Source organism: Panthera onca, chromosome D4, assembly GCF_046562875.1.
Source record: "Panthera onca isolate mPanOnc1 chromosome D4, mPanOnc1 haplotype 2, whole genome shotgun sequence".
Lineage (NCBI taxonomy): Eukaryota > Metazoa > Chordata > Mammalia > Carnivora > Felidae > Panthera > Panthera onca.
In genome coordinates this window covers 69,741,789-69,755,411 of record NC_138351.1, presented here as the reverse complement: position 1 = coordinate 69,755,411, position 13,623 = coordinate 69,741,789, and the positions used below count along the sequence as shown (strand labels likewise).

General features: G+C 43.5%; 1 protein-coding gene across 3 annotated transcripts in view; it reads left to right on the top strand.

Annotated features, from left to right (window-relative positions):
• The window catches only part of LOC132663107 (uncharacterized), a 514,936-nt gene that overhangs the window by 277,180 nt on the left and 224,133 nt on the right, over positions 1 to 13,623 (top strand). The gene's annotated exons all lie outside the window — the stretch shown is intronic.

Below are 13,623 nucleotides of genomic sequence, written 5' to 3'. Positions count from 1 at the left end.
TCATCTTTTAGTGGAATTAGTCTACTCAGAATAGAGTTCAGGCCCCTAGGAAGCACCATGTCATTATTAATGACAATATTAACAGCTAACATTTATTGAGCACTTACTGTATGCCAGGAATTATACTAGGAACTTGACATGGATTGTGGAATCCAAACATCATGATTCCTCTCCATGGTATTTACTAATAGCAGGGCTCATATTTTAGCTGGTACATTTGGGTGTTAAAATATTGGAGTAGTTCAAATCCAGTTCGTAAATAGCCACTGACCTGATCTCCCTGAGTGGCTCTCCACCCTCTGGATGCCTCTGTTCCTCCCACGAGACAGGAAAGCAGGGGGCCATTCTGAGGGGTCTGTGCCACAATATACTGCTAAGTATATATTTTTAATGTTGTACAGTAGACTGAGTAATGGCGCCTAAAGGTATCTAAGTTCCAGCTTGGAACTTGAATGTTACCTTGGAATCTATGAATGTTACCTTATACGGCCAAAGAGACTTTGCAGATGTGATTTAATTAAGGACTTTGAGATAGGGAGATCATCCTGGTGGGCCCTGAGCGCAATCAGAAGTGTCCTTATAAGTGAGAGGCCAAGGGAGATTTGGCACGGAAGCCTGAAGGTGATATAATGATGTAAGCTGAGGGAGATTTGAAGATGCCATGCCACTGGATTTTAAGATGGACGGGGTCTGGGGCGCCTGGGTGGCGCAGTCGGTTAAGTGTACGACTTCAGCCAGGTCACGATCTCGCGGTCCGTGAGTTCAAGCCCCGCGTCAGGCTCTGGGCTGATGGCTCGGAGCCTGGAGCCTGTTTCCGATTCTGTGTCTCCCTCTCTCTCTGCCCCTCCCCCGTTCATGCTCTGTCTCTCTCTGTCCCAAAAAAATAAATAAAAAACATTGGAAAAAAAAAAATTAAAAAAAAAAAAGATGGACGGGGTAGCCACCGTCCATGGGATGAAACTCTTGAGGCTGAAAAGGAACAGGAAATGGGTTCCTCCCTAGAGCTCTGGGGGGAGTACCTTGGTTTTGGCACAGTGAGACTGACTTCAGACTTCTGGCCTCCAGAACTATAAGCAAATAGATTTATGTTCTTGAAGCCACTGAGTTTGTGATAATTTGTTAGAGCAGCCATAGGAAACTAGTCCAGTTGTCCTAGTAACAGCCTCAGTGGAGGAGATGAAAACTTGATGGGGTAAGTGATGTGCTCCAAGTTGATGATTTGCTTTTGAATTTTGGCTGGCTTACTTCAGAACCCATGTTCATAACCACTAAGCTGCCTTCCAATAATGCTGCAAAGAAATGGCCATTAAACCCATTTCAACATGAGATGGATCATAGAAACATAGAGATTTACATGACTTTGTCTGAGGTCAGAGCTTTGCCTAAAGGACAGAGCTGGGATTCAGAACCCAGGGTCATCCCGTTTTGATGATTTCTATATTACAAAGTCCCCCTGCCCTGTAACCTGGGCTAAATAATGCTGTAACTTGGAGATTTGTGGGTATCTAGGATTCAACCCGGGTCACCAATTGGACTCCCAAGGGACAGCAAGCCACCCCTTCCAGTCCTGGAGGCAAGACTGAAGGCATTCGTCTTGGCCAAATGGAGTGGCTTAGGAATGTGGGTGGGGAAGCAGCCTGGATGTGCCAGTTGGGCTGCTACAGGGAGCTGTGAATACCAGGGTGGGGAAAGGAAGTGGGCCTGAGTCAGCCAAGCCGCACGCTGCTCTTGAAGAGCCTGCTTTCTGGACTCGGCAATATCCAGAGAGAGCAGTGGGAGGATGCCTGTTGATTGGCAGGCAGGCTGAGGGGCCCATGGGGTGTCTGTTAGCCAGGCTTTCCTGGCCAGCTGTGGTCAGTTTTTGCCAGTGCCTCCATTCAACCCTGGATTCTGTGAAAGGCTTCCTTGAGCCAGGTCACCATGCAGAATTTGGGGTCAGGCCAAAGAATAAATGCAGAAACTCAACAGTCTATGAGAGGCTATGTAAATAGTATCTTGGGCTCAGATTAATGTTTTATTCTCCCTGCACAGACCATTTCTCTTGGGCATTTTCTCCAAATTATGAGGCACATTTTCTCCACGTCTATGAAGCAATATAAGATGAGTACCAGAAGATGGAGACTGGTTCCTGGGAGGGCAGAGAAAGGAAGGGCCCCATCTGGTTGGGGCATCAGGGAACATTCCCCATGGATGTTAGACTGAGCCTTGGAGAATGAAGCGTACCTGGGGTGGATTGAATTGTGTCTTCCAAAAAGAGACACCAACCCCAAGTACCTGTGAATGTGACTGTATTTGGAAATAGGGTCTTTGAAGTTGTAATCAAGTTAAGATGAGGTCCTTAGGGTGAGCCCTTAATCCAGTATGACCGGTGTCCTTATAAGAAGAGAAGGATGCCATATGAAAGCCCAGAGACATGCAGGCATGAAGGGAAGGATGCCATGTGATGACAGAGGCAGAGATTCAGTGATACAGCTATAAGCCAAAGAACACCAAGGACTTCTGGCCACCACCAGAAGCCAGGAAGAAGCAGGGAGGGTTTACCTATTGGAGAAAGCACAGCCCTGCTAACACCTTGATTTCAAACCCCTTGATTCCAGAACTGTGAGAGGATAAATTTCAAGTCACCCAGTTTGCTGTACTTTGTTCTGGCAGTGCTGGGAAACTAATGCAGGACCAGAGGGTTTGTGCCTTGAGATACCTCATTCCTTTTCATGTCTCCTGCAGACCTGGTTCACAGAGGTTCGTGCTCAGGCTGAAAGTGTAGCTGTGGGAAGACCCATACGAGTAAAGGCCTAGTGGCTGAAAGGTTTGGATCACGTCTGAGGGAAAAAATGAATTTGGCCACAGAGCGGCCAGCCATGGTGAATGGGGCTGGATAGGCAGACCGGGGCCAGATTGTGACAGGCCTCGTTCCCAAGCCAAATACAATATTTTCAGCCTTGGACTCCCTCTTTCTCAGAGGGATAAAGCATGTGAGTCTCACATAAATTACCACAGGACAAAATATCAGAGACAACCTCCCCCTTCTCTACACCTTCCAGAGATACACTGTAAGTTTTGTTTTGAAAATTCCCACTTCTCTGTTCTGAGACGTCAACAACCTCCCTAATTTCCACCTCCAATGGGAACCAATTGGAAGACAGATGTAAGAGTCAGCACAATGAATACCAAGAGATGACTTTCAATATGGTAAAACCTCTTATAGTGTGTGTTTCCGTGTTAGAGCCAAATATGCCTGACTTGGGGATAGTTAAACCATAAGAAGGCTGGAATCTGCAGAGCAGACCCACTGAGCCATAATCACTGGGTGGGAGAGGAGAATGCCCAGTCCCAGGATTTTTGATGAAGATGTACATAGGGAGCCATGCAGCAAGAGCCATCTGCACCAACCAAGGGACTGACTGCACCTCTGAAGAAAGAGTCAGGGCAGGGCGGGAGGCCAAAGTACTCAAGGAAATTCAGAGGTGTGGACAATAAGCTTTCCACCCCCTTAGAACCCAAATATTTTGCCTGCATGTGTCTATGTGACAGCTTCCTGGGTTGGGGGGGCACTCAAGTGCAATGTGGGAAGGAGAAAGGAACACCCTTCAAATCAAGACAGTGAAGGCCTATGGAACTTTGATGGGAAACTGGGTGGGAGGGAACACTGGGATTGGAATCAGAAGACGTGGGATATTTTTGGCTTTGCCATAAACTTGGTGACCTTCTTGCAAGCTCCTTTTCCTTCTGGGCGTCAGTTTGTCAGTTGGACCGAGACAAAGTACATACACATTTGTGTGTATATGTATTTATATATGCTATACATCACTTATACATAGAATTGTATGTATGTTATATTTATATATGGTCCCTCTAAGCCCAGAGCTAAAGTGATGATCCTGGGGAGAGAGGCCTGACTGAAATGTCTCTGGATGAAACGTATGGACAGTTCCTTAAGTGAACATCGGTAGAACAAATGACCACCGAGATTACTTTGCCCAGATGAAAAGAGAGAAAGCTGGTTCATCACTTCAGGCTTCCAAGCATCTCACAGAGCAGTTCACTTTTCATCCTGGCATTTGGCATCCCTTTGGCATGGACTGAGAACAATGCTTGTGGTGATAAACAGAAAATGATTAGCCCTCTCAGCATGGGAATGATGGTGTCCCTAGAGCTGGGAGGCAGAGAGGGCTCCCCTGAGCCCCAAACCCCACTTTGTCTTGGTGGTAGAGGGTGGAGAAAGCAGGACATCAGGCTTCTGGGTAGAAAGTGGCCTTCCCGAAAGCTCTGGGCTCCTCATGCCTCTGTCTGCCCCTAACTGAGCTCTGGGGGGTTCCCAGAGCTTCATCTTCAGTCCACAGCCCTTCTCTTGATGTATATTCTCCCCTGCTGCTTTAACTGCCTCCTTTAACATGCTGAGGACTCCTAGATCTGTGTCTCCCCGCTGCCCCAGGCTCGGTTATCCTATTGTCTAGAGGACATCTCCACCTAGATGTTCCAGAAGAGCCTCAAACCCAGCATGTGCAAACTCTATCTTTTTTCCTTGTCCACAAATCTATTTTCCTTTCTCAGTGAATGATGCGACCTCTACCTGGTGACCCAAGAGAGAAACAGTGGTCCAAACACCCTTTCTCTCTCCCCCGCCAAATACTGAGTCCTGACAATTCTGTTCCCTCACTATCTCCTGATCTGCTCTGCTCCTTCCTTTTCATCCTCACTCTACTTGTTCCTAGCAGGCTCCCAATTAGTCTCCTTGTCTCTGATCTCACTTTCTTCCCGCCACCTTCCTCCAGACCAGGGCTTAGCTTTTTTTTTTTTTTTTTTTTCTTTTCTGTAAAAGGATGGGTGGTGAATATTTTTGGCTTTATGAGCTCAATGGTCTCCACTGCAACTACTCAACACTGCAGTTGCAATGCAAAAGCAGCCATAGACAATACACAAATGAATGACGTGGCTGTATTCCAACAAAAATTATTTACAAAAACAGGTGGAGGGCCAGATTCGTCCCATAGGCCAGCCTTGGCTAACCTCTGCTCTATACTGGGCTCAATGAGATCTCTCTAAAAAGTAAGTAGGATCATGTTTGCTGTCTTGCTTAAAAACCTTCAATGCTTCCCCATCACCTCCAAGCTCTTCCCAAAGCACAGCGGATCTGGCCTCTTGCTACCTATTACACTGGAGATCGCATTATTCCCTCTGCATTGTTTGTAGCTCTGTCTTGTTTGTAGTTCCCAGAACATATGGTTCTATTTGTCAGTTTCATACCTTTGCTTGCCTGTCCCCTCAGCCTAGAAGGCTGTTTATCTTCCTACCACCAAGCTTCTGGGGATGCTGCTTATCTTTGTACACAACCCATATACTGTCTTTTCTTGACTTCATTCGTTCATTTGTGTATTCATTAAGCATTTATTTATAAGCCAATTGGTGAGCAGCATTTATGCTCCAGGAAAGGCCTATACCAAGCATGGTGAAAATGGGGAGTGGGACCTGGGGACTGTTTGGCATGGGTCTCATCAGAATAGGTTGGGGTTTGAGGCATTTTCTCCAAATGAGATGACCTATAGGATTAAGAAAAGGCATTTATCATGTAATTTAAAATTTGTACCCCCAAAACATCTCAAATTCAGTTCAAGATACATTATTATTAAATTTAAAAAAATACTTGAATTGGGGCACCTGGGTGGCTCAGTCGGTTGAGTGTCTGACTTTGGCTCAGGTCACGATGTCACAGCTTGTGAGTTTAAGCCCCGCATCAGGCTCTGTGCTGACATCTCAGAGCCTAGAGCCTGCTTCAGATTCTGTGTCTCACTCTGTCTCTGCCCCTCCCCTGCTTGCATTCTGCCTCTCTTTCTCTCTTAAAAAATTTTTTTTTAATTTAAAAAAATACTTGAATTATTCTGTGACTAAGAGAATAACATTGCTTTCTGTTTAGAGAAGAGAGGGAAACAAACCACAAGAGACTCAACTGAGTTTGTTAGAAAACAAACTGAGGGTTGATAGAAGGAGGTGGGTGGGAGATGGGTTAGATGGGTGATGGGTACTAAGGAGGGCACTTATGATGAGCACTGGGTGTTGTATGTAAGTGATGAATCACTGAATTCTACTCATGAAGTCAATATTGCACTGCATGTTAACTAACTAAAATTTAAATTAAGGAAACAACAACTTTCACTTATTACATGTGAGCATTTTAAATTTTTTTTTTTTCAACGTTTTTTATTTATTTTTGGGACAGAGAGACACAGAGCATGAACGGGGGAGGGGCAGAGAGAGAGGGAGACACAGAATCGGAAACAGCATGTGAGCATTTTAAAAGCAGCATAATTTTTGTAATTTCTTTCTGGCATTGCTTAATTTTTAATTATATTGGAAGTTTAAAATAAATATATATGGGCCCCTCTGGAGTTCTAAGAGGCTATGAGACAGTGATTATCACAAGGGGGCAGCTGGGAGAGGGGTATCTTGAGTTACTTTTCCCAAATCTCTAATAGTCTCCCCACCAAAGCCATGCCAAGCATACTTGAGATCACTGTAACAAGCAGTATAGGGCCTGATGGAAAATGGAGCTTTGGCCCTACTTTCATTCCGTGTAGGTTGCTGTCCCTAAACAGCTTCTGGGTAGAAATTCCATAGGTGCCACTGCGCAGATGCTGGACATACAGTGGTGACTGAGACAGACAGGGTGTCCTCAGTCCCAGACGCTCCATCACCATGTAAATCGCAAGTGAATAAACAAGATGGCGTGAGCTACGTACAAAGGTGATAAGACAGACAGGGACAGATGGAGGTAGGAGAGAAAGCTCTGGCAGAGCCACCAGGCATTTCCACTTTAGATGGAGTGGCCACAAGAATATTTCCCGAGTTGTACAATCTCTGGCTGTGGTCTCACTGCACTTGGCTAGTGTGGTATTTAACCCTGCCACACTTTATTTATTCATTTATTTACTCATCTGGTGCTCCCTGTGGACTGTGAGCTCCTCATCAGCAGAAACCTCACTGAGTGCTCCCCGTCTCTCTTGTGCCTGGAACCCGGTAGCTGCTTCATTAGAATTTGCTGAATGAGTACATCCAGCTGCACCCTCCAAACGCTGCCTGCATTTCTGCCACCAACCACAGGAAGCCATTTAGGGAGACCAAGGCAGTGTCAGTGTAAATCTTGAAGTTTAAGCTCAGTGGCAAGCCCACTTCAAAGGCAGATGACTGAAGAGAGACAATAATATATGTGCCTTAAATTTACCTTCGAGATTAAGAGCCAATATCTTCCAGACAAGCGCCACTGGGGTTTCACCAATCACCTAGATGTCTGAAAACCAGCCCAAGACATTGAACACACACAAAATGTGGCTGAGTTGAGCTGGTTGTGGTGATGCCTCTAGATAAAAATAGCCACTCCACGGCCTGATCCTATAGCAGAGGCAAAGCCCTCTCAGTTCTGATGGGGGAGAGCATCGCTATTTAAATCTTGCTTTTCAAACAGTTTTTAAAACATATTCCTTATTTCCCAGTCATGAAAAAAATACTTGCTTACTGCAGAACATTTGAAAAGTACAGAAAATTGCAAAGCCCCTCATCAAATGCTTTGGCACATTTCCTGCCAGCCTCGCTCAACACAACTCATATGCTGATAGCAGTTAGGAGTAAGTAGAATAAGAGGGAAAATACCATTTATTTATCTCTTTGTATTGTGGCAAAATATACATAACACAAAATTTATCGTCTTAACTATTTTTAAGTATACAATTTAGTGGCATTAAAGTACATTCATAATGTTGTTCTAGCATCAACAATATCAATTTCCAGAAGTTTTCATCATCCCAAACTGAAACTCTTACCCATTTGGCAATAACTACCCATTTCCCCTTCCCGTCAGCCCCCGATAACCTCTTTTGCTATCCTCTGTCTCTATGAATTTGCCTACTTTGGGTGCCTCATGTAAATGGAATCCTAGAGTATTTGTCCTTTTGTGCCTGGCTTTCATTTAATGTAATGTTTTTGATGCTTATCCATTTTGTATTTTGTGTCAGAATGTTCCTCCTTTTTAAAGGTGTTAAGTGGATGAAACAAGGAAGCCAGTAGACTGAGGTAGCTCTAACACCTTAGCAGTCTGTGTCGGCCAACCAAAATCTAGGCCCTATAAATGCCTCAAGGTTAAGAAATCAGAACCCACGGAAAACCAATCAGAGACAGCCAACTGGACTTTCTCAAATAAAGCGAACCCTCAAGCAACAGCCATTCACATGATTTCCTTGCTTTTCTTTGTCACTTTCTCTATAAATCTTCGTCCTGGCTCCTGTCGGTGGAGCGCTCCTAACCATTTCCTGTTGGGCACTGCCTGATTCATAATGATTTTTGCTTAAATTCTCAAAGTTTTTAATATGCCTCAGTTGATCTGTTAATAGGGGTAAATAATATTCCACTGTATGTATACACCACACTTTGGTTATCCACTCACCCATCGATGGGCTTTAGGGGGTTTTCTACCTTTTGGGTATTGTGAATAATGCTGCTTTCAATATGGGTGGGGCAAGTATCTATTTGAGATCCTGTTTTCAGTTCTTGGGGGTACATACCTAAGAGTGGAATTGCTGAATCACATGAAGATTCTCTGTTTAACTTTTTAAGGAAAAAACTGTTTTCCACACTTGTGGCACCATTTTACATTACTACCAGCAGTGTGCAAGGAAGGGTTCCAATTCTCCTCACACTGATCAACACATTCTTTTCTTTTTTTTTTTAAGTTTATTTATTTATTTTGAGGGGGGAGGGGCAGAAAGAGAGGATCCCAAACAGGCTCTATGCTCAGTCTGGAGCCTGACACGGGGCTTCATCTCATGACCATGAGCCACCCAGGTGCCCCTCTTCTCCATTTTTTTTTTATTGTAGCATCCTAATGGCTGTGAATTGATATCTCATCATGGTTTTGATTTGCATCTCTAATGTTTGTCTCTTTAGAGGAGGAGACTAAGTCACAGCAAAACAGTAACTTCTCCAGATCACACTGCTGTTAAGTAGTAGGCACAGGATTCAAATCCAGTTTCCACTGACCGTAGCATCCAAACTTTTAATTGCCTCACTTGTTTGCCACCCTTCAGATTAGAAATGCTTAAAGTGGGTAGTGATACAGATCAGAGATGGTTCTCAGCAAGAAGCTGTCCCTTAAGTGATAGATTTACTCAGTTATCCAGACCTACATCAAAGCATTCATTTAAAAGACACTAAAAGATGGTCCTCACTTTTGAAGATCTCGCAAACTTTGGGACAGTGCTTTTCAAACTTCGGACAAAGAATCCGTTTTATTTCTTTAATTCACAACCCGTTACACACTGCTATTTTTGTAAGGCACATTAAAAATGAGTTACTAGAAAAATAAAATAAAAGACATATACAGTACATCCCTAAATACCTTGTTATTTGATTTGCTGCAAAAAATTACTCCATTCCATAGCTATAAATATTTACTCACTTTAGATTTCTGTATTTGTCTCATCATGGATCGGTGACCATGCACAGACAGCATGGTCCACAAGTTACATGTTGAGGAAGAAGCTCAGTCTTAAAGGAAGGAGACACATTGAATTTTGAAGAACAAATGTGAGTTGGACACTGTTGATATGAAATTCCTGGGCACCCATTGTTTTCACCTCTTTTCTTGAGGAACTAGATCCCAGAGTACATGGCAAATTCCAGGGGCATTAAAATTTGGCTCCAAAGAATTGGTATGTAAGATTAAAATATACTCTTGAGTCAGGCAGATCTGGGGTTAAATTCTCACAACTGTGTGTCCCAGCTGGGTGACCTTGAGCAAGTCATTTTTTCTCTCTGAACGTTATTATCATCATCCTAAAAAATGAGGCAAGAAAGTCCTATCTTACAAGGATGCTGTTAAGATGAAATGTCACCAAGTATGTAAATCACTTAGCACAGTGCCTGGTCTGTCATAGCTACTCAACCAATAGATGCTAGTCCCTTCCCTTTTTTCTTGGCAAAGCTCTGACAGCTTTCAAAAGCTGCCAGCAGAGTACCAGACCACAGCAGTCTAAAAATGCATCCTCTCTTAATTACCGTTTGGTTTGGAAGGAGACTGACTCATCTTTAGCCTCAGCAGCAGCAGGTTCTGGTCAGGAAAGAGGCGATACTGGGTCACTGGACATGCCTTGGCGTTCTGCCTCTTCCCAGCATGCTCTGGGAGGCTGCCACATTGGGGCCATTCAGATTCAGGAAAGCAAAAATGCTTTTAGCATGCCATTTTATTTGAAAAAGCTGGACTTTAGAAGAGCCAAACAAGGGGATTCTAACAAAGCAAATTCAGTGTTCCCATTACCCTGGCTTTACTTCAAAAGGACCACATACCCTACTGAAGACTCTAGCAGCATCTTTGAAAATCTGTGAAACCCTGATATCCCAGGATGCTGGCAAATAAGTCATGCTCCCAAACCTACCCCCTTTCCTTTTGGCAGGAACTGTCCTTTGTTGAACATAAAGCATGGTAGATATTTGGTTTGGGGATTTGGGTTTAAAATTCTAAATCCATGATGCCAGCTGTGTGATCTTGGAAGAATCATGTATAAAATGGGTTTTTAATTATCATTATAAGGCTACAATTTTCTGTCTTTGAAAGGAATGGGTAGGATTGTGAATGTGAGGCTGTCACACAATTCCCTTCCCTTTTCCATTTCCTCTCCCTAAGTGGTAAAGGGCAAATTGGTATTAGTTTTTAATTTTACTTTTTAAAAATGTTTATTTTTGAGAGAGAGGATGGGCGAGGGGAGGGGCAGAGAGAGGGGGGGACAGAGGATCTGAAGCAGGCTCTGCACTGACAACACAGAGCCCAGTGTGGGGCTTGGACCCACGAACTGTGAGATCGTGACCTGAGCCAAAGTTGGACCCTCAACCAACTGAGCCACCCAGGTGCCCCAGGGCAAATAGGTATTAGGTTAACCAAATGTTTTGGGGCCCACAGCTCAAGGAATAGACCATCAGGGATGTTCTACTTCCAACCTAGAATCCAGGTTACCTCTGGGTCGGTGGAGTATAAATTTTTACTGTTTAGAAGGCATACATTAGGGGCACATGGGTGGCTCAGTTAGTTAAGCATCCAACTCTTGATTTTGGCTCAGGTCATGATCTCACAGTTCATAAGTTTGAGCCCCTCATCGGGCTCCACTCTGGCAGTGCAGAGCCTGCTTGGAATACTCTCTCTCCCTCTCCCTCTCCCTCTTCCTTTCTCTGTCCCACCCCTTCTTGTTTTATCAATCAATCAATCAATCAATCAATAAACTTTAAAAAAAGGAAGACATCAAAGCCTAGTTGCACTGCCTGCACACCTTGTAATGTGAGCACAACTGCTGAGTTTGGTGTAGCTGAACAAGGAAATAATTTGTTCATCATTTTTAAAAGGAGCTCTGAACCTATACCAATAACAAGGGTACTGTGTTTATCTGGAATCTTCTCTAAAAAAATGTATAGCTCAGCATAGGCCTGGAAAAGAGGGACAAGAAGTGATGAGGACCACATGGCCCTAAGAATGCAGCTGACTTCATGCTTACTACATATAGGGTGTGTTTTCCCTAGTTCCTGAGTGGAAAGCTGGACTGACCTTTCAGTGTGCCTTCAGGAGAGGCCATTTATCCACCTGGATCCTAGAGGGTGGTCACCTAAGCAGAATGCGTTCAGTAGTACCAGCATTATGCCATTGCCCTGTGGAGCTCAGCAAAGTGCTTTTACCCTGGCATCATCCTCATCAGCAATTCATACCTTGCACATATCTATGATTTCACTACATGCTGTGCTATTCTCTGCCTGTCCTGATGCCCAAAGACCTTTTGACTTCTTGGTGAAAACCCTGATAACCTGGCCAAGCTGCCTTAGGCTGCCTTGTGTAACATCCCTCCTACTTTGACCTTGGCTTTAGGATTCTTTCCACTCCAAAGTCATCCTTATAAGCTTCTCTCCACTTCAAATTACCCATGTCCAGCATAACCTGTTCGTATTGAGTATACATTGAATTGGTGGGACTGGAGATAGAACATCTCTCTTGGAACTCCATCAGTGGATATATTTGGAAGCCTGAGTGTGGTTGTGAGAGGATATTTATGGAAAGGAACAGTCCCTTCTGTTTTCACATTAACCATAGGACTAACCATAGACATGTCTTGAGTTCTCTATTTATGCTGTTACTGACCTTTAGCTTTTTAAAGAAATGAGCCCCTGGAAATACCCTCTCTTAAAATAATAAGGAGAGAGCTTACTTTCCATTTTCGGTGCTAAAGAAGGAACATAGGCATGGGTAATCCAGAAGGTCTTATAGCCCCCAAGTCCTTGATATTTATATTTTGAATGTATTATAATAATGGCACAACTGGCAGAACATGCACCTCTGGAAAAATGCAAAATAGTCTTTGTGGGATGAAGGGCTTTCATAAGCATTATTAAGGATCTGTAGGCAAATTTACTCCCATAATTCATGCAATATTTTTTATCACCTTGGAACTCGGGGAAACTGAACAACCAACATTAAAATCCTTCTGTAGAAATGTAGGCTTTCACTCCAGATCCAGCTGTCCTGCCAGGGTGGCCCCAGTACAAAGTGCCTCTGGACCTTCTGTTGGGCACTTGCTCCAGCTCCAGCCAACCTGCCAAGGTGGATCCTAGGCAGATACCCAGGGGCCCCCATGGCCTATACCCTCTCCAGCTCCAGCTGGGCAGCCAAAGCTGCCAGGCCCATGCAGTCTGCCAGGCCCATGCAATCCTTCAAGATTGGCAGAGGTAGCTTTTCCACCTAATTCATAGAAACAAACACAGATAATCCAACAAAATGAGGACAAAGGAATATGTTTCAAACAAAAGAACAAGATAAAACTTCGGGGGAAAAAACCCTAATGAAATGGAGATAAGCAACTTGACTGATAAAGAGTTCAAAGTAATGGTCATAAAGAAGCTCACTGAACTCAAGAGAAGAATTGGAGGGACACAATGAGAATTTCAACAAAGGGTTATAAACTATGAGAAAACACAGAACTGAAGAATATAAAGACTGAATTGAAAAATACACTAGAGGGAATCAATAGCAGACAGGATACAGAAGAACAGGTCAGTAATCTGGAAGATAGAATAGTAAAAAATCACCCAGTCAGAAGAGCAAAAAGAAAAAAGAATTTTTTAAAAATGAGGGTAGTATAAGGGACCTCTGGGACCAATTCAGGCATACCAACATTCACATTATAGGGGTCCTAGAAGAAGAAGAGAGAACAAAGGGAACAGAAAACTTATTTGAATAAATAATGGCTGAAACTTCCCTTATCTGGGGAAGGAAGGAGATATTCAGGTCCAGGAAGCCTAGAGTGTTCCAAACAAGATGAACCCAAAGAGATCCACACCAAGACATATAATTAAAATGGCAAAAGTTAAAGATAAAGGGTAAATCTTAAAAGAAGCAAGAGAAAAACAAATAATTCCTTACAAGAAAACCTTGTAAGACTATCAACTGATTTTTTAGCAGAAACTTTGCAGGCTGGAAGGGAGTGACAGGATATATTTAAAGCACTAAAAGAGAAAATTTACAGTCATGAGTACTCCACACAGCAAGGTTATTGTTCAGAATTAAAGGAGCAATCAAGAGTTTCCTAGACAAGGAAGACTAAAAGA